The sequence below is a fragment of the Cavia porcellus genome, unplaced genomic scaffold (assembly GCF_034190915.1).
Source record: "Cavia porcellus strain 051 isolate PalLab524CR breed Dunkin Hartley unplaced genomic scaffold, mCavPor4.1 scaffold_17, whole genome shotgun sequence".
Classification (NCBI taxonomy): domain Eukaryota; kingdom Metazoa; phylum Chordata; class Mammalia; order Rodentia; family Caviidae; genus Cavia; species Cavia porcellus.
The window spans coordinates 10,020,285-10,047,965 of record NW_026947500.1 but is presented as its reverse complement, the minus strand read 5'-3'; the positions used below and the strand labels follow the sequence as shown (position 1 = coordinate 10,047,965).

Below are 27,681 nucleotides of genomic sequence, written 5' to 3'. Positions count from 1 at the left end.
ATGTACTACCATAGAAAGCCAAGTCCTCAGTTCCTGCCATTGTCATCATTAGTTTTACAGAAGACAGCCAGCTTAAATTTATATAAAAGCAAGCAGAGTAGGTTTCTCTGGTTATTTTATATCCATAAGAAGTTTATAGTGCCATTTACAGAGCCATCTGGGATAGTTTGTTGGTGGGAACATGCCACAGTTACTAATGGATTAGCTCTAAAATCACACTTATGCAATTTGCTATTCATCAAGATTTAATTAAATCTCCAGTATTTTCTTTGTGATGTTGTTCTCTTCCCATAGCTAATGGACTAGTTTGTGGGGAGTTTGCAAATGAGGATATGCCTGAAAAAGAAAAAGAAACATGACCAGGGCTTCTTTGCTGGAGCCAACCAGCATATCCAGTCTATGAGGCAAAATTCACTGTGTAGTTTCATAAATGTACACGTATGCATTCATTTGTGTGACAAAAAGAAATGCAGAGAAAGAAGAGATGCTGCTTTTTTGTTTTTCTTTGCATTTCTGAGGAAGCAGTAGTTGGAGTCATCATTTATTAATCACAAATTTTGATGCTGTGCCTTTAGAACAGAAAAGCATCACTGGATTTTCAATGCATATTCTGCTAATTGGTAGCTTTTGCCTCTCAACTAAACTGTAAGAGAAGAGTACACACTAAACCAACTGCCCTACTTAGGCAGCTCCTGGCAGGAATGCTGAGATAGATTAACATGCATAACAGCAGGCTTCTGTGACCCTGGGAGATAGCAGAACCTGAAATAACCTTAATATCCTGTCAACTTTCATTACCAGACCCCACTGAACAAGAAAAGCCTATTTAACAATCTGTCTGAGAAGGGAAAATCCATATCTTTTTTTTCCTTCTTCTTTTTAAGCAGGATTTTTTACCCTGCTCTTTTTTATCCTGGGGATATTTTCTTCCACCTCACTTCTCAGAACAACATCGCTGTGCTAGACCATGTTATATGGTGTCCTGATTTCATCAGATTTCACAGTGTGCATGCCACTCTGCAGACACTGCTGCCATTGTCCTGGAATGTCTTCAAACATCTAGGGACTTCTTGAACAACTGGCAGACTGGGCCTAGCAATGTGTTGAACTAGAACTAACTCTGTCCTGACAGCAGTCCGGGATCAGCCCTGTGTATGAAGGTGGTCAGCCTCAAAAAGAAGGTCAAAAAGAATTTGTCCAGCTACAGACAAAAAAGCAGGAGTATCTTGGATAAGCACCTACTGTCTTTTCTATTTTTTTAAAGATATACACAAATCCAGATGTCTTGTCAAGTTGTCAATTGCATTTGCTGCAAGTGTCCTAAGTTACCTTAGCTTGCCAAGAGCTGTACACTCCTCGAGGGATGTGTTTATGGAGAATTCTAAAAATACCAGAGCACTAAAACATATCCAACAGAATTGCATTTCTGTCAATTTTTAACAGCGCTCTCAAGAAGGAGACAATTCCCTCAGCCTTAGCAAATGCTTCCCCAAATTTCCAAATCAGATTTAACATCTTCAGGTCCAAATCCTCCCTTCGCAAGACAGGGCTTAGCTATAGGCTTAATTCCATTTAAACAGATGAGTTGAAATTGTGCATTTAAAAAAATTACAGAACAGAGGTGTGGATTGTTCAACATTAGCAGCTCTGCAGCCTTGGGCAAGTCATTTCTCTCATCTGGACCAGCAAATGAAAAGGGAAATGCAAGAATTCATGGTGATATCAGGCATTTGGCCATCATTAGCTTTTTTAAAAAATTTAGTTTGGTACTGGGAATCAAACTCCAGGACCTTGTGCTTGCCAGACAGGTTCTGTTCTGCTGAGCTATATCCCCAGTCCTTATTTCTGCAGTTTTAATCTTCTCTTCTATGTACTGAGTGCTCAGATTGATTGAGCAAATATTTATTTACAGATTCTATGTACCCTGCAAGAGTCATTGAAATCATTCTGAGATTGAAACACTAAAGGATTTTTGCATTTTTTAAAATAAACCAGGCCTTCAGATTTCTTTTTCTATAAACTGCAGAAGAACAGCTTCTTATTATATTAGTGAGGCCACGGTGTGATATTATCCTATCAGGAATTCTCAACCTACTCTCTTGAGAAATTTCTCAGTTCCTCCCAATGTAACTTCATTTATCTGAGTTCCGTTATCTTTAGCTATAAACTGGCTAAGTCTGTTGGATATTTAACCAGAAAGAACAATAAAATGAGGATCGGGAGAACTGGGTTTGAATTTTACCTATGCCAATACATGTTGTAACGTTTACTTTTCCACTCTGAGTCCTGCTTTCCTGATAGGAAGAACTTGGCAAAGATGGGTTGGATCAGTTAGCTTATCAATAAAATTCTCATTCAGCATTAAGGAAGAAAAAGGGAAAAAGAGAAAACATGAAATGGCTCAAAACTGTACTCTGCAATACAGTGGCCATTAGCTACATGTGGCCACTAGTTCAAACTGAAATATGCAACACAAAAACATAAGATCTCTGATTAAGAATTTTGGTATTGCATATATAATAAAATTATAGTATTTAGGGTATCTGAACTAAAGATAATACATAGTTAAAGTTAATTTCACCTGCCTTTATTTACACGTAAAATTTTAAATTATACACTTGGTTTACATTTGTGGCTTGCATTGTATTTCTGTTGGACAGCAGTGGCCTAAACCTTCTGAATTACATACCTGTTAAAAAGCTATTAGCTTGTGAAGAGTTATGTAGGACATACCATTCTGATCCACGTTTTAAAAAATCAGAAAAGCAAATAAATAGGAAGGAAGAAGCTTCGATCCATTCTGCAAATCCCACATATCTCTTTCCACCTGAGGCCCAAGTTGTATCTCTCTTTGCGGCTCTAGGACTTTATTCTGCAGATATGAGTAAGAGCCAGCTGAGATCTATGGCCGGCAAGGCCCACTGACTTTATACTGGAAAAGGCAAACAGCTGCTGACGGGAGAAAAACCTCAGCCTCTGAAGGGGAAAAAGGTCCGGGAGGAAAGGAGCTTAGGCAGCCCAAAGGTGAAACAGTTTTAGAGGAGCTGGAAACCCAACAGAGCTATTCCTTTGGAATCACATACTCTGCCTTCTTCCTTTCATTTCTTTTTTTTTTTTTTCTATTTCATTCCTTCCTTTATGTCTTGCAATTCTCCCCACTATGCATTTTCACTTATGTATCTCATATAATTGTAATGTGCTTCCGAGGTAACTATGATCACCCTCATTTTAGGATGAAGATATTTGGAAGCCAGAGAATGTATATGACTTGACCAGGTCTGAACAGTTAGCAGCTGTCACAGAGCCAAAGTGTGAGTCCATAGCAACCAGCTTCAATGGCTCTATTTTTTTTCACAAAACTATATTACATGCATGTCTTTCAAAGATTCTTAATTAACTTTTGATATTTTAAATTCATCTAACTCTCCAGTTGCTCTATGGAGATACTTTGGAGATTATTCAACTTCACATTTTTAAAGCTTATCCTAATGTACGGTAAGGTTAATTTTCAAACCTTTTATCTCCCTGATAACATTGTCCAAATATTAATCAGATTTGGATACATAGGCTAATAAGTGGGTCTTTGGCTCATGTGAAAAGCTAAGGCAAACCTACGAAGAAGGGAAATTAGTTGATATTCTAACTCTCAGTAGAGATTTGGACAACAAACACACTAAAACATTTTAGTCAAATGAATTAAGCTTAGCTTAGTTGATTATGAGAAATATTAATATAGAAGTATGAACTTAACCCTTTACAACCATAATCACATAATTTCTGTAATTTAATTTCAACAGAAATAGCAAAATATTTTGCTTTTTCACTTTCATAGACCACAAAAAGGAAGGCAAGTGAAATGTATGCATTGTGTTAATTTGAAAGAAAGTTCCTTCATGTTCTATCCCTAATCCCTCAAATGCCAGCATTAATCCATCTGTAAATCCACAAAGCTTTCCCTTCAGACCCCAAAGAGGGCATAAGTAATATATACAGAAACTGTGCCAGTTCAAAACCACAACAGACACTAGATCACCCTAAGACTACATTGAGAATTGGACTTCAAACAAAGCTTTGAGTTGGGGATTTAAGCGTACCTAAGAGCCGCGGCTCAGAAATAGCACACTCACCAAAAATCATGTTATTCATTATTGCATTTCAACCTATACTTTTCATCTGTATTGTAAAATTTTACAAAGGAAGAAGAGTTAAAAAGATTTCTGCCCTCAGGAATCCTAAAATGGTGCAAGAAAATTTAAATGTATGAAACAGAGGCAAGGGGGTGAAAATTGTTGTCATCTCTTACCAACAATTTATTTTCAGAGTAATTGAGTTGCTTAAAATAGCATTTTCTCTACATCATTTAAGAACAAATGTACGATGTTTACAGACTGGATTGGAATAGAGGATAGTAATTAGAAATCTTCCTAAAGCAGGGTGAATTAGGACATACCCATAATCCCAGCTATTCCAAAAGCTGAAGCAAGAGGATATAAAATTTGAGACTAGTCTGGGAAATTTAGCAATAACTTGTCTCAAAAATAAATAAACGAATTTTTTTCAGTAGAGGATTGAAACTAGGGCCTTCACATTAAGGTACATCTCTTATGTCTTTTTTTCAATTGATTATCTTGAATCAGGCTCTCACTAATTCAATAAATAGCCCAGCCTAGCCTCCAATTTGTGATCCTCCTGCTTCATCCTCCCATTGTTAGGATTATAGGTATGTGTCACCATATCTATCTTAAACAAAAATATTTTCAAATCACATCCCACAGAAAATAAGATAAAAGGTCTATAAAATAATATAAATCATTCAATAGAATTTGATTGAGAAAAATTTGAAAATTTCATTGCTCAAGAAACTTTTATAAATGTGTGTAATATGGAAGAAGGTATTTCCATACATAAAGAAGTTATAGAAAGTCTGAGAAACAACTTTGATAGGTATGCTAGACAGACAGATATATTGATAGATACAAACAAAAGACACATACATACAAATATGCCTATCTGCACATTAGAAATAGATACAAGATTTTTTCGTTTTAAAATCATGAAAAACATAGTAAGGATATATTTTAAAGAAAAGTAAAGATTCATTCAACTTACCATACACAAAATAATTTCAAGTGCAATTTACCCTATATTATAAATATATTCTTAGAATTTTTCTTGAGTTATGTTTATATGAATCACATTAAATGTCCCAAGTATGATCATCATTTGAAGAAAATCTCTAGTGAATTATTTATTTTTAAAAAAATCAATGACTTCTTCATTTATCTGTGTTGGAAATTCTTTACTCGACAAACAATAACTGAATACTTACCTTGTGCCAGGCACTGAGTCTGTAATACATTCTGCCATTCAGACACTGAGAGAATTCAGGTGCAGAAAGACAAGGGGAACAGGAAAGTTCACCAAATGAGCATAAAGTGTGTTGAGTCTTGGCAAGGAAATAAACATAGTGTGTGACGGAAAATAACTGAGAATCTATTATATATTAGATAATCATACATCCGGCTCCTAGAAAATGACATTAAACTAAGATACTAAAGATAGATAGAATTAGTTAATCGCATAGGGAAAAAGGGGGCAGCAGAGTAAACTGTGATAGATGAAACACGGCTTAAAGACCTGAGAAATGACTAAGGCTAGAGGATATGAGGAAGGAGGGCAATAGCCAGAGAAGAGATCAAGGAGGATGGGGAATAATAAACACTATGGCATTTTGTCCACCGCATGCTTCTGATTAATCATGAACACTGCTGTTTGGAGAACTGAAGAGAAGCAGCACAGAAACCAGGCCGCATGTCAGGGGCTAAAAGTACTTGCTAATCTACTGTATGTGAAAATATACTCTGTGTCCACAGCAATTTATTTAAACTTCTCTAGTATAGATCTTCACTACCCTTTATAACTAAATTTCTATGAAAAAATATAGCAAGAAAAAAATGTAAATCTGCAACGTTCTCTTCCTCCAGTATATACTTAAAGTGAACATTTATTCCTGCTTTATTCCTTTTCAAAATCTCCAGTGGCTTTCATCTATGTTGTTGTTTTATATGGTTAATTTAAATCCTTCTTATTTAACTCAGAAATGATTAAAGGAATCTATCTAACTAGGTCACTTCTTGGAGTGGGTCATTTGAGTACTTTTCCAAACTCTAAGCCATGGATCTAAAATATTAGAAAACAGCCAGAGTAACAAGAAAGATTTGGAAAACAAATTTTTTTTTCACAAAATAAAGAAAACAGTGGAGACAACCAAGATAGCAGAGGGGGAAGCAGCAAGAGAAACTGCTTCTCTGAGAGTTGCCATCCAGACGCTGGATTAGAGTAACATGAGGAAAACAAAAAGGAGGCAAGTGGATCCCTTGGACTTAGGAAGAATCTGTAGCACAACTTGAAGCCCACAGAGAGAGTGAAAAGAGAAAGAGGTAGTTGGCAAAGACTTCTCGTTGAGTCAGGACTCTGAGGGAGGCGTGATTCAAACCTGAGACTGCTCAGAAAACCAGAGGCTTCCACGGAGACACACAGCAATGGAGGAGAGCAGTGGACATGAATGAAGAGCTAGCTGGTGGTAAGTGCTGAGGGCTCAGTCACCCCATGCAAGAAAATGACCGTGCAGGAACCATCTTGGAGAGGGGCTAACTGAGCTCAGAACTCAGAGCTGCTGACGGTTCCCTCTAGCAGCGCCCAGCTGGGATCAGGCCTGTGGAAGGTACACTCATGGTTACAGTATGGTCTTACCCAAAAGATACAAGTTTGCCAAGATTATCCACTACTCCACCAAAAAGCTACTGCTGACTTGCTGGGATAAATCAACATGAATCAGAACTCAGTCTCTGCACATGGTCTACCAGTAACAGCACAGACAAATATGGAAGTGGAATTTTTCCTTTTTTTTCTGTTTTTTTCCCCCCTCTCTCTCTTGATTGTTTTTTGTTATGGTGATGCTGATTTTGCTTTATAGTTTTGGTTTTTCTCCTTGTTTTTATATGAATGTGAACATTGTTGTTTGCCTCTTTGTCATTGTGGCTGTTTAGTTCCCTTTATCTTTTCCCCTTTCTCTTTCCCTCCAATATTCTACAACAATTTCCCAAAATTAGCCTGATCCCCTTTTGTCTTCTACCCTTACTTCTAATCTCTTCTTCTTCTTCTTCTTCTTCTTCTTCTTCTTCTTCTTCTTCTTCTTCTTCTTCTTCTTCCACATCTCTATTTTCTCCCTAACCCATTTTAAATTTCAATCTCTTAGGACAAAAACGACATATTAAGAATTTGTATACTGCATATGATTTTTTGTTTTGTTTTAGATTTTGTTATACAACCACAAATGTAGTTCATATGGTTAAAGATAGGCAATTAATGATTAGCTCAGTTTGTCATTTTCTAAGCTGTGTTTGATGCTATTGTTATCAGCAATGGTACTATTATAGCCAAAAGTGACCTAATTGTTCTAAACAGTTGTTCTTGCAAAACTAAGACTGACTAAGGGTCACAGAAAATACTGTGGCACAGTGCCAAAGAACCAGGGGCTGGGCCAAACAGACATTGAATTCTCATTCTCAACAAATTGAAGAGATAGGATCTTGCAAGAGACTCAAAACCCAAAATCTTCCACCTACATCTGGAAGATAACTCAGAGAAGTAGTCATAACCTAAGGGTTTAAAGACTAGCAATAAAACAACCTATCATAGGTGATTTACAAGCATCACCCAGTAATTAACTTTAAAACAAAGGAAAGAAAACAAGAAGATACTTAAACAAGATGCATCCCAACATCAAGTTCACCAGGGGGCAATGAGGTGGGACAACCTGAAAGCAACCCATCTGGCTGCTCTAGAGTGGTAGCAACTGAATGAGGCTCTAGAAAGAAGTCAAATCAGAAATAATTTGTCAGGCAGCTGCAGAGATGGTAAAAATCATACTTAGTAACTCTAGAGCAGATACAGGCCGGAAAATAGAAAACTTTAAGAAAATTACAGAAGTTATGAATGCTCAGCACAGGAAAGAAATGGAATCCACAGGCAGATTCAAGCAGATATCCAGGAAAATAAAAATTACATTGAAATTGTCACCCAGCAGATTAAGCCAATGTGAAGACATAATCTCAGATATCGAAGACAGCAAGAGAGTAGTTAGCAAGAGATTTAAAAAAAAAAAAAATAGCAAGGGAACATGCAAAATCAATCCACTAACTGCTAGATAAGGCAAAAAAAAAACCTTCAGATTAATTGGAATCAGTCAAAATAGATAATACAAATGATACTTTTAAAAAAAACTGTTCATAGATATCATGGCAGAAAACTTCCCTGATAGAGAAAAAGAATTTGACATGCAGATAACAGAGGCATATAGAGCTCCGCTTATCTAGAATCAAAAAATTCTACAGCCAGGCATATTTCATAGTCAAGATTCCAGAAATTCAACATAAGAATAGAATCTTAAAATCTGTCAGGAAAAAGAAATAAATCACCCATAAAGGAAAGCCCATCAGAATCACAGCTGACTTCTCAGCATAAACCCTCAAGTCAAGGACAGTTTGGAATGAAGTATTTCAAGTTCTAAAGCAAAACAACCTTCAACCCAGATTGATGTACCCTGAAAAACTATCTTTTAAAACTGATGAGACATAAGATATCCCATGACAAAGAACAACTAAGGAAATTTATTATGAGTAAACCAGCACTCCAAAATATTTTGAAGGATATTCTATAAAGAGATAACAAGGACTATAATTCCATGAAGGAATCCAGCAAGCAAGGCAAACAAGCAAAGGGAGGAGGAAAAAAGAGGGAGAACCAACAACAGGAAAGTAACACGACAAGGATAGGTCAATGCAAATCAGTTATAACAATCAATATTGATGGTCTCAATTCACCAATCAAAAGGCACAGACTGTAAGAATAGATCAAGAACCAAGATCCAACAATATGCTGTATACAAAAAACACATTTAATTCAAAAAGAAATTCATAGACTGAATGTCATAGGATGAAAAATAGTATTCTGTGAGCAGAATCTCAGAAAAAGCAGGAGTAGGTATTCTATTTGCAGACAAGTAAATTTCAAAGCAAGACTGATTAAGAGAGATAAAGAAGGTCACCACATCCTTATAAAGGGAAAAATCCACAAGAAAGAGATAATAATCATAAATATGTATACAACAAATATCAGTGCACCCAACTACATAAAACAAATATTAACTGTCATGAAAAATCAAGTAAGTACTAATACAATTGTATTGGAGGATCTCAGTATCCTTATGGTCTCAAAAAGACAGATCAACTAGACAAAATCAACAATGAAAGATTAGAACTGATCCAAATTTTTCAACAAATGGACTTGATAGATGTCTACTGAGTATTCTACAATACAACATCAAAATATACATTCTACTCTGCTGCAGAGAGGACTTTCTCCAAAACAGACTGCATACTAGCTCATAAAACATGCTTAAGTAATAGCAAAGGAATCAAAATTATCCCCTACATATCATCAGACCATAGTGCAATGAAACTGGAAAACAATGACAAAATAAATCACAAGAACTTCATAAACACAGGGAAATTAAATTCCATTCTCTGAACAACCAATGAGTCACAGATAAAATTAATGAAAAAATTAAAGTTTCTACAATTAAATAATAATAACAATACAACATACCAGAATTTACAGGACACAATGAAAGCAGTCCTAAGAGGGAAATTCTTAGCAGTGAATAACCATATCAGGAAAACAGAACAAGAACAAATAAACAACTTAATGGTGAACCTCAAGCTTCTAAAAAAGAAAAGCAGGCTAAGCCAAAACCTCATACAAGGAAGGAAATGATAAAGATCAGAGCAGAAATTAATGCTTTGGAGACTCAAAAAAAAAAAAAATACACAAAGAATAAATGACTCAAAGAGTTAGCTCTTTGAAACATTAAATAAAATGAACAAGCCATTACACAACCTTATCAAAAAAAGGAAAGTAAAGACACAAATCCACTCAGGAATGAACAGAGTGAAATCACAATGGACCTTGCAGAAATCCAGATCATCTACACTTACATTGAAAACTTGTATTCTAAGAAGATGGAAAAATGAAAAAGAAATGGACAGATTTCTAGGTACATATGAATTACCAAAGCTGAATCAAGAAGATATAAAAATCCTAAATAAACCAAAATCAATCAATGAAATTGAAGATGTAATTAAAAACCTAACAACAAAGAAAAGACCAGGCCCTGATGGATTCACTGCTAAATTCTCCAAGCAATTTAGAGAAGACCTAACATCATTACTTCTCAAATTCTTTAGTGAAATTGAAAAAGAAGCTATACTCCCAAATTCATTCCCAGAAGCAACTATCACCCTGATACCAAAACCAGAGAAGGACTCAAGTACAAATGATAATTAATCACATGCCAATCTCTTTAATAAACATCAATGCAAAAATCCTCAATAAGATACTAGGAAGCAGAATGCATCAAATCATCAACAACATTATACACCATGATTAAGTGGGATTCATCCCAGAGATACAGGGATGCTTCCACACACATAAATCAGTAAATGTAATACACTATATTAACAGAGCCAAGAATAAAAATCTATGATAATCTCAATAGATGCTGAAAAAACTTCTGATAAAATCTAACACCCATTCATTATAAAAACCCTACAGTAAATTGGAACAGATGGTCTTTATCACAATCTGATAAAAGCCACCCAAGACAAACTATAGCTAAAATCATACTAAATGGACAAAAACTGAAAACTTTCTCTCTAAAATCAGAAACAAGAAAAGGATGCAAAAAACGTCTATGTTGAAAATTACAGTACACTTAAAAAGGAAATTGGAGAGGATATCAGAAAATGGAAAGCTATCCCTTGCTCTTGGGTAGGAAGATCCAACATAATGAAAATGGTCATACTTCTAAAACTACTATACAGATTTAATCTGATCAAAATTCCAATAGCATATCTCACAGAATTAAAGAAAACATGACTAAAATTCCTTTGGAACTAGAAGAGACATGAAATAGCAAAGGTCAATCTGGGCAACAAAGGCAATCTAGGCAGCAGCAAAATCACCAATCTAAAATTGAACTATAAAGTTACTATGAGAAAAACATCATGGTACTGAGAAAAAAAAAAAGAAAAAACAGACTGTAAGATCAATGGAACAGATTAGAAGATGCAGAAAGAACTCCAGACACACTAAGCCACCTTATCTTTGACAAAGATGTCAAACATATTCACTGGCAGAAAGATAGCCTGTTTACTAAATGGTGCAGGAAAAACTGGCACTACATGCCAAAGGTTAAAATTGGATCTGTACCTTTCACCATAAACTAAACTAAATTAAAAATGGATCAAAGATCTGAATATTAAAACAGAAACATTAAGCCTTTTAGAAGAAAGAACAGGTAAAATTCTTGAAGACGTTGGTGTGGGCAAAGACTTTATTAACAAAATGCTGATCACACAGGAACTATCAGAGTAAACAACTGGAACGTAATCTTAATAAAAGGCTTTGCACAGCAAGAGAAACCACAACAAAGTGAAGACATAACCCACAATGTGGGTAGAAAATGTTTGCCAGCTGTTCCTCAAACAAAGGATTACTATCAAAAACATATAAAGAACCCAAAAAATCAGACCTCCCAAATCTGAAGATCCAATCCAAAAATGAGCATCTGAAATGAATACACATTTCTCCATGAAGAAATACAAATGAAAAATAAATATATGAAAAAATATACATCACCAGTCATTCGAGAGATGCAAATTAAAACACTGAGATTCCTCCTCACCCCAGAAAAGATGGCTATTATCAAGAAATCAAGCAATAACAAATGCTGGAGGAGCTATGTGAGGAAAGGAACTCTTCTCCACTTTTAGAGGGAGTGTAGACTGCTGCAACCACTGTGGAAATCAGTGTGGAGATTCCTCAAAAGCTAGGATTGGAGGTCCCATTTGACGTAGCTATTCCCCTTCTGGCTATTTTCCCAGAAGAATTAAAAACATCCTAGCACAGCAATATAAGTGCACCTATGCTTATAGCTGCACAATGTGTAATAGCTAAATCTTGGAAACAACCCAAACATCCATTGACCAAGGAATGGATTAAAAAAAGATGTGGTCTTTTTATATAATGGAGTACTAATCAGAAATAAAGAAGGATAAACTCGAGACTTTTATTGGAAGATGGATACAACTAGAGACCATATTCATAAGTGAAATAATCATACAATAAATCATACACCCCTACTCAAATATCATATTGTCTACCTAGTGTAAGAAACTCAAAGAGTGAGTAATATCCAAAATGTACAATAGATGTTGTAGAATGGGGACAAAAATCTTCAAAGGAAAAGAGAAACTGTCGTGAGAGAATGGAGAAAAGAAGGAATGGAAAAGCTAAAAAACCAAAGATAGTTATACTACTACTTTCTGTTAATTCATTGAAAAGAAACATTTGTGATAGTATTTTTGGACAATTAAATATGGGTATGTTGTACTCTGAGTAACTAATTTAAAGATAACATTCCACGATGTATTTAACCACTGTCATTTTCTTGTCAGTTCATGTTGGTTGTCTGAATAACCCAGGATTTCTCCAAACAGTTTACAACGGTTTCACCAGGGATCTTGTTCCACAGCGAATCACCATGGTGTAGCATCACAGATGATTCTCAAGGAGGCCGAAAGATGATACTGATCCATAGCAGTGGCCCCAGACAACTCCAGAAACAGAGGCAAATTCCCAGAGAAGTTAGTAGGAGAATTTTCAGTCCACTCTTAACCAGAAGCCTGGTTCACATTTGGTACTATGTTGACTGACATGCAAAATAGATGATGTTCTTTTAATCTACTCCTGGTAGAGCCAGCATTCAGGCTTGCTATCTTATGTGTCAGTTTTTTACTGAACTTTTTTATGTCACACACAAGATTTTGAGCCATAGGATCACTGTGATTTTTATCCACATGAATCTAGGTCACTCTCATGAAATCCTGAGTATTTCATGCTGAAAAAAACTAGGACCTAGGAAACAGACTCATACCTGGTTCCCACTTAAAATTATTTATCTCTTTTAGTGCTGACCTCCCTAAAATTTTAATTTTAAGCACTTTGAATAGAATTTGTTACAACTAAAACAGATAAAACAGGGTGCTTGTCAAGATCCAGTCTCCTGGATCTTATTTATCATTGAGGCGCTATACTTCTTCCATCTTTCCTCACAACAGTTCTTCCATGCATAAAATCCTACAGCGTAGGAGGCAGGCCTTGAATTTCAAAGACCAGCTATTAAATCTATTGGCAATAGAGTTTAGTAATTCTGAGGGTCTTCCAAACCTCCTTGACTTTCCAGGGGTCTTCTGACAGAAGACCAATGGGTCTTCTGTCATCTTTTGTCCATGTCTTCCTCTGACATGAATAAAGCTTCAGGAGTTGCTTTTCTTCAAATTCTTAATTATAAACATAAATTCATAGAATATAAGCATTTCCTCACATTCCAAAAGTACTTAAAACATTATCATTGACTTCTGGTTCTAAATAGGAAATAAGCCTATTTTATATCAAGAGATTCTCCGAGGTGGCCCAGGTTGAACAAAACTAAATGGTCTTCAAAACTATTTTCTTTAAACATAAGTACACTACTAATTCTTCTTAGTTCATCTAAAAGGACAGTTTTTGCTTTCAATGTTCAATTGTTTGATCATATTTTTCATGCCTGTATCTTGTAATCTGAACAAATTCTTTGAAGATAATATGCAATATTTCAATCAGTGTTAATCTACTATTATTTTGTTTTGAAATTCTATATCATGGTTTTTGTTATTTTTTGTGTCTTTTAAATAAAAAATCAAAACTATTTTCAAATTTCAGAGTACATGAGCAAGGCCAGATTCACAGTTCCCACTCTGTCTTCTCATTCAGTTACAGGTCTGCACAGAAACCTGCATTTTACAAGCATCCCAGCAGATCCTGATGCGAGTCATTCTCAGAACTCACTTTCAGAAGGTCTGAATAGAAAACTCACAAGGTTTGTTTTTTTTTTTCAATTCCATAGGTTGGTATGCCAAAAGAATGTGATGAGCAAAATGAAACCTAACAGTATGTTTCAATGAGCAGGAATGAACTGAATCAAAGGAATATTCTTCAGTCTTTAACCCTCTCCTGAAATTGCAAGACAACTTACATTCTGTACTGACATGAATCTCTTTCTGGAATCTAAATTACTTAACCCCTGGATCTATCTCAGAAACTGTCCCATCAGAACAATGCCGCAATCCAGTCACCTAGTTACCCTTCTCCCTAGGGTCCTTTAGGTACAAATCATGGTTCCTCAAGCCACCTCTATCCATGCTCACATGGAGGCTTTGGGGACAGCCTCTGCCATTTATAACCATCTATTGTTCACACCAAAGGGACCTATGCTGTTTATCTGTCTGGACTATGACTCTCCTTCCTGATACTAAAATTGAATTTTAAACCTCTGACACATTAGAACAACTCTAGGGATAGACTGACTGTGTCAATTAGAAGTTTAACTAAGTTGGCTTAGCAATTCTACACCCTAGGGTGGCTCATCACCTGGAGGGAAGGTGATGAAAGGGAAGCAGGAAGGACAAATGAGTTCCATTCTTTGGAGAAGCTACAGTGTCTGCCTTTGGTTTCAATGCCATCTCCTGGCTTCCAGTGTAGACTCTTAAGCTTTCCAGCATAGCTCCTATCGGCCTGCTGGTGCAGACTTGCACTGGACACTGGGGTAAACTGCAGACTTGGATTGAATCTTTTGGCCTCCAGCATGCAGACACCCTCATGCTTCCTCATCCAGCTCTGTGGCTGACCATCGTAAGCCAATCTTGCCATTTCCTATACATTTGTGTATCTCATGTTATATCTGTTTTCTTTAGTAAAACCCTAATACAACAACCAAGCTTTGGATATCTGCAAGCTTATTCCAGTAAGAAAATCGTGTATATTTAAAGTGATATTAGAAAGTTCACAGACAACTGAAACAATTTTTTTTGCTTAACATCTTTTTTTATTTGAATTTAAATTTTAGTAGCACATGTTTGCACTGCATAATGCTCCCCCTTCCAGGCTACTGAAACCTTTATTCCTGTCCAAAACTCTCAAAGGTTTCCTTGCTTCTAAAACACATTATTTTCTGCCTCTAGGGATAAATCTGTTTGACATATATTTATTACCTATAAATCAACGGACAAACCCAACACACCAATAAGATTTTAGAACTTTTAGAATGTAGATAGAGAAGGGTGGTGATAGAAATTTAGGAATATTGGAGGAGGGAAAAAAGGAGGAGTTAACAGAGCAATCTAACTTCAGACAAGCTGTGCATGCTTCTGGGAAGATGAGATCTACTGGGTATGGCTTCATATTGAGTACGGCTAGTGCAAGGCCATTGGTGACAGACTGGCCCTTAACCATCATCGTTAACTTGATTGGATTAAGGAAAACTTAATTAGAAAAGCACACTTTTAACTGTGTCCGTGAGATGCTTCAAGAGATTGTTTACATGTAGGTCAGCAAACTAAATAGGGAAGACCCACTCTAATTGTGAATGGCACTACCCAGTAGCCTGGTAGTGTGAATTTAATAAAGGGAAAAGAGGCAGAAGTTGGCTCACATTTGTAAAGCTTCCTTCTGCTTGAGCAGGTACATCTTCTGCTAGTGCCATCACCCGTGGATGTCAGACTCCAGGCTCCACTTACTTCAGCTTTTTAATGCAGACTCACATCAGCAACTTACCAGGGAGATTTCAGGACTTCAATCTCAGACTGCACTGCATCCTCCATTTGGCTTGTTCCACAGCTTCCGTCTCCTTCAACCAAGCAGGTACCAGATCCTCTGCCTTTTCTTCATGCAGATAGTCACTGTGGACTCTTCCTGCTCTGATTCTGTGAGCCTACCTAATAAATCCCTTTGCGTCATTGGTTAGGGTTCTTTTCCTCTATAGAACCCTAATGAATACAGAGACTCTGGCAGCAGCAATCATCCTTCGGGATATATTGGGACTCCAATAAAGACTTGGGACTCATAACATTTTGAAGAATACAGGATGCCTCTTACTTGGTTTCAAATAAGGCATAAATTAGTTTCCAAAAATGTCAACTTGGATATACAGGCACCAAGGCCAAACAAGTCAAACCTGACGAGGAAAAGCACCTTGTAGGAAGTACTATGACTCGTGCATGGGCTGGGCAGCCAGCGCCTGGCACAGGTGGCAAGCAGATTAACAGGTTAATTAGATTAGACAGCAATCATTAAGAAGATCTGACATCCTAAGACACATCTAGGTCATTTACATATTTCCCAAAATATGGAAATTACTCTTTCCTGTGCCCATGATCTGGAATGAGACTGATGGCAGAGGAGACGGCTGTAATACAATACTTCTTTGCAGGGTTAGTTGAGAACTAGCATGCAATAAGTAGAACCAGTAATAACTTTGTGTAGTTACTCCTCAAGACAAATGAGCCACATTTCTGAACACTTTCTGTTATGATGATGCATACATACCATCTACACCCCATCTCACCACCATTATGCTTCATAACACCCTTCCAGGTGAAGAGAATCCCATAAAACATGGGCACGCAGGCCAATGAGCAGAACTTTAATGATGCCTCCATTCTAAAACCAACTGACTGCTTTTGCCTCCAGTTAATCCTTTTCCCTGCCATTCTTATATCCACTAGCTTACCAGTACCATCAAAAAACATACAAGGAAACCTAGTACAGCTGGCCAACATTTTGGAGGTAAAAATAAAAGTCCTGAAAGTATATCAATGCCAAACAAATGATAAACAAAAATCCAAGGTATAAAACCACCAAGGCAAAAATACTTTTCACTTGTAATTTGCATATATAAGTTTTTCATGTGTTTTGTCACAAAAATTAATACAAAAAGGGAATAAATGATACTTGCAAAGCTTAAGCCAAAAAATTTTTTCAACCAAAGGATTTTTCTGTTCAAGATGAATAAACATTAATTTGCATGTGTTTATTAGTCCTAATTTTCAAGCATATTGGATGTCAATTAGTAAATGGATAAACCTCTCTCCTTAAAAGATTAAAGGAGAAAAACATTAACACACTATTAATATGCTCACCAAAACACAGAGCTTGGTAAAAGTAAATGTCCATGTTAATACTTCCAGATGGAAAACTAATGAAAAAGTTATCCTTTTCACACCTCAAAAAATGAATGAAATAGAATATTGTAATATAACAACAGGCATATATTAAAGTATTTATATCCAGGTATAATAAACAAAACTTAAAAGTAACACCTATCAAACTCAGAAAAAAAAGCTTTTTTACTATTTATTCATGCAAGTTTCACAACTACCACTGTAAATAAATTAACCATTTATTCACTAAATGTCCTAAAGTCCTAAAGTCAAGATGCTTGAGGGTTACACATATTATCGCTGAGATAGTTAATTTTATGTGTCAGGCAGACAGTGGGCTAATCATCATTTCTGAGTGTGTCAGCCAGCAGTTTCCTAGAAAAGATTAGTATTTGAATTGCTGAATTGAGATAGTAGAGTTCCCTCCCCAGCGTGGGGGAGGGGGCACCATACAACAAGCTGAAGGGTTGAGCTGCATAAAAGACTTTATATTCACTCTGCTTGATTGTGTAAGAAAGGATTTTTGAGCTGCCACTGACATTCTCAATTCTCAGGCTTTGGGACCTGACATATATATACCCAGGTTTTAGGCCTTTCAACTACACCAGCAGTTTTTGTGTGTTTAAAGCTTATAAATTTAAAGTCTTACTGATTGTTGATTCACATTCTTCAGAGTCATGTGAACCAAAACCTTATAGTCTTATAATAACTGAATATAAATTATATGTATTATTTATTTCCTGTTACAACCGATAGGTTCTATTTTCTAAAGAACCATAACAGAAATCTATGAGATGGGTAGTCAATACCTAAAAAGTTTTAAGTGATTGAAAGTTACTAAAATAGGACCAGAGAAAAAATAAACATTCATTTCCATCACTATATATCAACAATTCTGGAGAACATAAACAATGCTCAGTGGAGATATTACAACTTTGGCCAGAAATGAAAATAAAAGGACTTACCTTTCAATCGTCCATTCATTTAGCAAACCATTGTTGAGTACTTATCAATTATGTGATCCTATGATAGGTAGCAGAGATTCGAGTGAATCCAATCTACCTGATGAAACAGATTTTCCACTTCCTCCACAGGTTTCTCATTACCCACTGACATTACGGGAATCAGAATAGAAAACAGTACATGGATGTGGAGGAGGAGACTGAAAATAGAATATAAACAACTAAGGTAAACCCCACAGGTACAGACCAATCTAAAAGAGCTTTTCATGCCTCTATTGATGACACCCACACTGGGGATTATAGCAAGTTTTAAACTTAGCGGTAATGTGACCATACCATTGTTTTAAAATATTTGGAAATAGGCTAGGTTCCAGCCTGATAGCAAGTGGGTGAGCAATAAACTTGCCGTGATCAGGAGAAAAATTTCAGGCGGCCTGGCCCTTCACAGGAGAGGTGGGGCTATCAAAACATAAGAAGTTTCAAATGGTATTTTAAGAATTAGTCTTAAGTGAACCTGGTGATGAGATGATGAGGTGGTGAAGGGGAGAAGCCAAGGGTGATGTTTCAGTTCATCTTCCCGAACCCAAATGTTTCAGCTAAAACACAGATGTATTATCCCAACAGTATGCATGCAAATTGCAGGATTATTGTAGAGATCAAAGAAAAACAATGAAAGTAGAATAAATTTTAAACTGTAAAGCTCTGCATAAGGGTTTGTTAACAATACTAATAATCAAAAAAAAAAATTTTTTTTGAATCTCAAATTCCATGAAAAAAGAAATAGCAAGTGTGCTTTCCAGTTCTGATTTCTGTGACTCCATAGAAAAATTCACTCAATTCCTTGATATTGGATGGAAAGACAAGCCAGTGACTATTATTTCAAATATGAACTATTAATATAACTATTAATTCTTCCCTATACCTTAATGTGTGATAGGCAGGCTTTCCTTCATGCGAAACAAATTCATTACTGTATTCTCTCTCTGTGCCACACCTTGACCTGAGGGTGTGAGTAAGAGGTCTTTCTTAAGAGAAGCTGCTGCTTATCGTCTAAGATACATTTCTATTACTCAGTAAAGCAGATGCAGAGGCCAGATTTGGTGGCACATGCTTGTAACCCCAGCACTCTGGAAGACCAAGGCAGGAGGATCACAAGTTCAAATCCTACAAGGGCAACCTAGTAACGGTTGAGATTCTGCCTTAAAATTAAAAATAAATAAATAAAAAGGCCTGGGGACATAGCTCAGCATGTAAGCCCTCAGATCAATTGCCAGCAAAACACACACACACACACACACACACACACACACACAATTATTGACATAGTCTTTCCTCGCAAAATGTAAATCAGCTCACAAGCTCTCAGATGAATGTCCCATGACTTTCCAACAAGTCGTGTATGCTCTCTAAACCTACACTTTTGCCTCAGTTCTCAAGGGTGACATCAAGATCTAATCTTAAATTAATAAATTTCCCCTAAATGTATGAGAAACCAAATTCATTGTGTATTTAAATTATCATAGTCATTATAGTTTTACTTCACATTTGACCAATTACCATCTCATCAATTTATCCAGAAAAGTAAACTGAAAAACAATAGTTTACCTTACCCATGGCCTCAACAGATGAATCATCTACAATAATTCAGAAATTGAGCCTATTCTGGTTGTTTCCCAGCTTCTCTTTTCATCTTTAGGTTGGTCTTGAACCTTGTATGATCTCTCATACATAGATTTGCTCCATAGATTTGCATTATCTCTCCATAGATTTGCATTATCCTCAACTTTTGTTGAGGAAAACAAAATACCTGAAAGATTAGGTTTGTTTAGCTTTTCTCAGCAGGATCAACCACTTGCTGCCACTGTCACCAGGGATATATTCAAGTCTTTGAACATTTTTTTTTTCTGGCAGAAAATATAATTGTTCTTATTCAGGTCACTCTTCAAAGCATCGGCTTCATACTTTGATTTCGGCTTAAATTAAAAGCCACCGACTCTTCTTTCCTTTAAAACTTATTGGCTAGCAACCATAGTGAAAAAATTACAGTCTACAGGAGAGTAAAGAGAAAAGTTCTACTTGGAAAAACAAGAGAGCAGAAAGCCTTCTGGAAAGCCAGCTAGTTATCCAGTCTACCAGAGTAATGCAGACATGAGTCTTTAAAGATACATATAAAAGAGAATTGAGGGAAATAACCATTCTAATCTTCTCTGGTTTTTTTCCCCCCTAAGGACAACATCCTTTCCAGTTTTTTTCCCCCGAATACAGAGTTCCTTATTATTTCTAGCTCATTAGATTTTCTCTGTCTCTCTCTGAACCACACATCTCACCACTGTTTTGCTTATGGGAGGCATAAACAAAAGCCTGACATTTTAAGGCATGATCCCATGGGTCTTCCAGAAGTTTATATTTCATTGGAAACTCTGAGAACCTTTTGCCTAGCTCAGGGGAACATCTGCTTCCTCTTAGCAACTTTAAATGTGCTTTGATCCAGACATCCTTCAATATCACCCACACAATGCATTTGAGGTTTTCCTGAGCAAAATAGAAGAGCAGAGAGACATCTGACTTGAAGGCAAAGTGCCCCTATCCAGGAGACATTTAACTAAAGGTTTTGCTCTGGAGTCCAACAGCATCATTTTAGTGCTGCTTACTCTGAAGTCTTCCTTAGAAATCTCTTTCTGTAATAATACTCAGCATCTATGCAGCATTTTTAAAACATTAAACAAATTACTGCTCAACCAACTCTTTGTTGGGAAGTCAACTGAAGTATAGTTTGTAGATGAATATAATTTGTAAATGGAAAATTAAAGAAAGACCAGTCTAAATTAGATGTGTATTCCATGCTTTCCATGATCCTTCTCCCTAGACCACCAAGAGTTTCCATATGTAAGCACAATTTTATTTAAAACCATCCAGTAATTTTACTGTGTGATAATTATCTATTTCAAATTTGTAATGCTCCAGCAAGTACATTCCGGGGTGTGGGGGGTCCTCTTCTAGTTTATTCTAGTACTGTATGCAGAGAGAGTTTGGATGCTACAGTTTATTTTCCTTTCAAATTAATTATCTACCTTAGTGTTCAGCAAACTACAGCCCCCAGCTTTTGTTATAAACAAAATTTGACTGGATCACAGCCACGGCCATTTGTGTACATATTGTCTTTGGATGTTTTCATAATATTATAGCAAAAATGAGGTCGAAGCTTCATTCAGCAGTTGTGAGAGAGAACACATTGCCCATCAGCCCAAAAGATTAACCTTGTCGTTCCTTACCAAATAAACTTGCCAATCTCTGTGCTGCCTCACTGGTTTCCAAATGCCTTAACTGGCAGAACACAGGTCTCTTGAAACCTGGTGAAAGGCACAAACCCTGCACCTTACGGACTTTGATTCAGTTCGATAGCTGAATGGAAGAGAATATGCATTTTTAAGGACCTTTTCCAGGTGAGTGGGTTGGACCATCTGAGGGATGCTGTTTTTGAGGCAGTATTCATGGGATGAGATCTAAGAACACTTTCTTGGGGATGGTAGCTATCTACAAATCATGACAGATTTGGATTGCTAGTGACAAAAATCCAAAATTTATTCCAGACTAGAGATAAAACAGTCTGAGCTAAAATGTGGAGGTGGGGAGAAATAAGGAATAGTAGAATGTACACTAAGGAAACAGAAGCGACCAAGATAGGGTCATACAGCAGAGGCATAAAAGACAAGATTTCACTTCTATGGAGTTTAGCACATAAACAATAGATGTCTAAAGGCTTATTGAAAAGTAATTTGATTACAAATGAATCGTTCAAGATCTGCAAGTTGTAATGGAGCTGATTTGGCCAAATTGTGTATCCTCATTACTTTCATGAAGGATGAAAGACACTTGCATAATACTGTCACAAGATAGGCTCCAAGGAATCCTCCCAAAGAAGAGTTGAAGACCACAGCTCAGGGTACCAAGAATGCTCTTGATTCTGGTCAGAAAACATCCTGGACACATCAGTGAAAATCACAGATTTCATTCGGCAGAGTTAAACAAATATAAGTGAAAATAGTGTGTGGGTACACAAGAGGGAGGTACACTATAGTATAGGGTTGAGAATATACGTGCTCTTAAGGTTATCCTTCAGGATGGAGGATCAAAGAATTTTTGTCTGAAACAATCCTTGAGTCTGTTTCTTCATCTTGAATTCAAGTTTCTGCCCTTTGCCTTATCAACTAGGTTATTTTATAGACTCACAGTACAGTGGTCCCTCGGTTCACAAACTTAATTCATTTCACAATTCTGGAAAAGATGGTTCATGTTCAGGTGGGAAAGATGGTTGTGGTCCTGTGGGTCAGTCGGTGCAGAGCTAGCAATCAAAAGCAACATTTTGCTTAACACTTCTGTATGTGAACCAACTTGTGAGGTACCATTCTAAGGGGTTTGGTTGTGAGGGGACCTGGAAGGAAGGAAGGAAGGAAGGAAGGAAGGAAGGAAGGAAGGAAGGAAGGAAGAGGAAAAGGGAGAGGAGAGGAGAGGAGAGGAGAGGAGACAAAGTTAGGGAGGAGGGTGAAGCCTAGGGAATAAAGATATGGAGCGAAAACACAGATGACCTTGGGTAATACTGATTGTGTCCTGAAGTTGCCGTTTCCTTAAAGGCATATTTTAAGATTATGATCTTCTTTGTCACCTTTCTACCTATCTTTATTTGTTCTATCCTTCTGAGGCAAGAAATAGCTGGAGAGAGAAGGGAGGGCCTGCTATGCGTGCTCACTTTCTGTGCTAGATCCACTTCTGAGTTAAATTTCAACCCAGATCCAGGATATCCCGGTATAAATGTAAAACAAGAAAGTAACCAAGCAACACAGCTCATATATGTAAGGCTCTGACTATGAACAGAATGATCATCAGCAACCCTTGCAGACCTTGGCCCTAACTACTGTCATTAACTACGCCATTTCACACTCCCCCAATGCCCTCCATCCCTTCTCCCCCTCCCATGGGCTTTGGATGCCATGTGGATTCCTCCAAGGTTTATAAAAGGTCAAAAGCTCCACCAACCACTCAGCACAAAGGAATTGTCAAGGTACTACTCACTGGCAAGAGAAAAACCTCAGACCATCTGCTTAATTCCACCCCGAACTCTCATAGTTAAAACCCTAAAGGCCAAGCCTCCTTGGACCATAAACTCTTCTGACTGGCAGGCTCTCATCCTATTTTGTTTTGTTTTGTTTTGTTTTGTTGTGTTGTGCTGTGTTTTGTTTTGTTTTGTTTGGTACCAGGGATTGAACTCATAACCTCACGCTTATACAGCTGAGCCAAATCCCGGGCCATCCCACCTTGTGGAGTTTACTTTCACTCACAATAAATTTTTGATCTTTCTGCTCCTTTTGAGTGTCCTGCTCTTTTCTGGGTTCAGGACACCAAGAATTTAAACAAGACCTCTCATTTTTTAATACTTCCTCAATACTGTAGGTTAGAGTCAGGGCATAGAATTAAATCAGTGTCCATTTCGGAGTTTCAACCTTTATTGTTAATCTCATAAGCAGTGCTTTTAAATGTGCATTAACATCAGCTAGAGTACTTGTTAAAACCCAGAAAGCCCAGTCTTACCCCATCCCCTACCTCCCAGGCCCCAACACCCCTAATCTTGTTTCCCATTTGTGAGTCTGGGGCCACCACTGATATTTGCATTTCAAACAACTACCCAAGAGAGAAGTTGGTGGTGTCAGTCTTGGAGCCACTACTCTAACCAAATAAGATAAATGGTCAGAAAAGAGGGGTCACCTTAGTGTACCTGAAAACAGTTTTTGTCAGTTAAAGCCTACTGGGCTCTCTGGCTTTGACACAAAACGCACTTCTGTCTGTCAGGTTTAAGTTTGCAGGGCTCAATGCCATTTTGCATTAAAGCCATGTTGAAAGCATAGTTTCATAAATAATAATAGAATAGGCATCAAAGCTGATTTAGTGCCATCTGTTATTTTATAGATTAGATACAGAAACTGAAAATTTAAAAAGTTACCTAGCTTACCTGCACCCAGCTCCTTAATGACAACCCAGGCATTCCAAACTTCAGATGGAACCTGCTTAAATAAAAATGGGTGATGATATTTAATACTGAAAATAAACCACATCCCTTGGGTTTACTGAACAGCCTGCACATGGCAACAACAGAAAAACTAGCATTTTAGCAATAATACCAACAATGAGATCCTTGCTGAAGGAATATTCACATTTGCTGAAACAGTATAAAAAAAAAAAAGTTAAGATTAGAAATCAATTTTGGCTCTTGAGTAATCGATCCAAACTTACTACTAGATTGCCTTGTGACTTTAAAAACTAAGCCATTACACTGCTAATTTTGGCTACACTTTACTAAGCTTTTCACCATTCTGCTGAATTTTATGTGGAGGAAAATAGAATCTTGATTCAGGCTCAAGTCCCATTCCCTGATTATGGGTAAATGACAACTTAGGTAACCCTGAAATTGATTGAGAGCGACATCTAAGTACAGGCGCTTTTAGCGACCTCTGGGCTCCCAGAACACTTAGAAATAATTCAGGTATAGTGTCTTATCAGTTGAGTATTAGCAGCCTGTAAATTTGTAGCCCCATTCAGCATAATGGGTTCTGACAGAGTAAAAGCCACCTGGAAAACATTTAAATGTCCTTTCTGAAGAGGTTGTTTAGCTACTTTTCCCCCAAGGGACAAACAATCAACAATATATTATTTTAGTTTGTTAACATGTGAGGTGGGGCTTTTGTTTTGAATTGTTTTGTTTTGTTTTGCATTTGTTTCAGTTTGTCTTTTCCTGGTGTTCTGCATTTGATTTTCAAATAAAGACTAAAAAGCATGTATTTCTTTGTCCGGCCTCTTGTCACGTGTAGATAAAAATGAGTTAATCTTTAATGAAGCAGAAAGTGAGTTATATAAAGGCAATTTCCTTCTAGGCTTTATATAACGGCTCTTGTTCATTTTATTGGGTTCATCAACCAAATGGTTACTTATTCATATAGCCATCCAATACATATTGAACACTGTTCCATGGAAGGCATATTAACAGGCTTGAATTTTTCTTTTCCTTCTTGCAGTTATCAAAAAAGAGGAAGGAGTGAGCACATACTATTCCCCTCCTAGACACAGTTTGAGTGCTGTTTCCCCTCTGTTCTGTTATGGTGCAAAGCCTTTACTCTGGGTGGACTAAGCATCTTACTGAACAGAATTTCTCCTCTATCATTTTGAGTGGTGAAATAAAGCGTTTAATGATTTCTTGTTTTAGAAAACTCTCAGTATTAGGGCTGGCGATTTAGCTCAGCAGCATAAGCACCTGCCAGGCAAGCAGGCAGTTGTGAGTTCGATCCCCAGTACCGATAAAAAAAAAAAAAGAAAAGAAAAGAAAAGAAAACTCTCAGTATGGTGAAACAGTCTATTTCTAAGTTAAAACACATTTTTGCTCAGCCTGGTACTTTGAGATGTGCTCTAACCTGGTGTTCTTTCCAAATTTATCCCGACCTTGAGTGAACCTACATTGAAGACAGGCCTGTCTATGTGCAAATTCTGAAACAAGTAACAGGCACATCTACTTCTGTGTGTAGCCACTTTCAACTTCAACCTAGAGGGAACTCCACCTCCACAAAGACCATAAATCCTTTGAAGAACACTTTGAAATCCAACTTTCTTTGTTAGGCACCTTTGAGATCCATGACAGCTCACACTGAGATTTTTCTCTTCATTTCCAAGATACTGATTATTTCACAACACTCACTGGACACCTAACAAAAGATCCTACTTTGTACTATAAATTACTGGCTTCTGTGTACTATAAGCTGCTCGAGGGCAAATTATAGACCACCAGAGATCTCCTTGTAAACATTGTGGAGCCTAACAAATTATTAAATGGTTGGGTTTAAATGAGAGGAGAGTTGTCTCAGGAATGTTTATAATATTGGTCATTCTTAGAGAATAGCAATTGTCTCCAGCAGAATATTGTTCATGGAATCAACTAAAAAGCAAAACTAAAGGCCTTAAGTGACAAAGTTTAGTTAACAAAAAGGCTAACAAAGTGCCTGAAGTCATTGCAGTTGAATTTATAAGGGTTTTAGTGTCTGGGTTCTTTTCCTTTGTTTGTTGTTTTTTATAAGAAACTTGGAGGATTGAGTGTTTTTCTTAGCATTACATGATGCCACCTTGCAGTAAATAGTATATTTATTCTTCAAAGCGCTTTAAAAATTTTTTCTTATTAATTAACTCATTAATCACTAGCTAAACCAGCAAGTTGTAAGAAAATTTTCAAACCGGAAAGGAAATATTTGTAACAGGAACAATAAAAAAAAAAAAAAAAAAAAAAAACTATATACCATATTCTAAAGAGTTGTAAAAGGTAGAGGGCTTTCCTTTGATTTGATGGGATTTTCATTTTTTGCTTGGTTCTGGGAGTGGAAAGTTTATCTGACTTTGATATTAGACAATGTCTCACTGAATACTGCCTCGTGCAAATAGCTCACAACACCAGTTTTTCACACACAGGGTGCTAGTGTTTTTTGTTTGGTATAGCAGAATGAGAAACAAAGAAAGCATTACAGACTGACATTTACGCTGAAGCATCAAAACATGCTTCGAGAAATGGGTAGGAGAAAGGAAAGAGAGACGAATAGAAGATGTAATGCAAACTAGAAATTCCACATTTTAGTAAATAAGTCAAATCCTAAAGTTAGAAAGAAAATACTCCAGTTGGAAGCCAAATACATCTGACAATTTAATCTCTGGAATAACGGCAAGTTTCAAAATTAGGCTTTAAAAAATTTGACCCCTCAACTCATATTTTGAAGGGCATCTATCCAAGTGGTTTCTAATAATGCTGATGTTGAGACAGACAGGGTGTGAATGGGTGAGGGCAGTCCTGTGCTATACTCTGTCCCACCGATTTACTCACCCTCAAAGCAGTTTCAAAATCAATTCAGTATTTCCTGCCTAGGTTGATGTCACTCCTTTCATATGAGAGCAAGAAGTGAGCTGCTCACTTCATGCTCATTAAAATTCTGTACACTACACTATGCAGGGGCTGATGTCTATTTTCAGGGCAGCCATAAAACAAAGCAATGAGTGTTCTTGTCTCTGAGGCCAAGGTGGGAAGAACAGAGAAGATTCATGAGGGATGAAGTCCACAGAGAGGAAGAGGGGGAGGGAAACATCAATCTATGAATGTTTACCAAATTCTAGCAATAAAATGAAGTGTCAGCCATATACATTAACAAAGCATCCAAAAACACTGAAATTAATTCAAGAGTTCGCCAAGAATCTTAAACTGAGAGAGAGAGACCAGCCGGGAAGGTAGTAACAGACAATTTAATCTTAGAAAATGACTTTCTACCCAGGAAATTGAAAACATTATTCTCAGTTCTTTCATTATTTTTATTAAGCAGTTTTTCTTCTCACAATCCATTCGTAAAGGAAAATGCCTGTCACTTCTGTTGGTACTATTTGCATAGACAAGGAAGCCCGTTCTTCTGGATATTTATGATATCACGTGTGTATGGGGAGTTTGCACATAGCCACACTTCCATGTGTAAAGACAGGTATGAATATGT

At 36.9% G+C, this 27,681-nt stretch overlaps 1 long non-coding RNA gene across 2 annotated transcripts in view; it reads right to left on the bottom strand.

Annotated features, from left to right (window-relative positions):
• Positions 1 to 27,681, bottom strand: part of LOC106027181 (uncharacterized) — a 91,281-nt gene that overhangs the window by 34,979 nt on the left and 28,621 nt on the right. The window contains exon 2 of one of the 2 annotated variants that reach the window (XR_010039999.1): positions 24,126 to 24,180. This is a non-coding gene — a long non-coding RNA (uncharacterized LOC106027181). The remainder of the gene's footprint in view (positions 1 to 24,125; positions 24,181 to 27,681) is intronic. The other variant, XR_010039997.1, reaches the window with a different exon arrangement.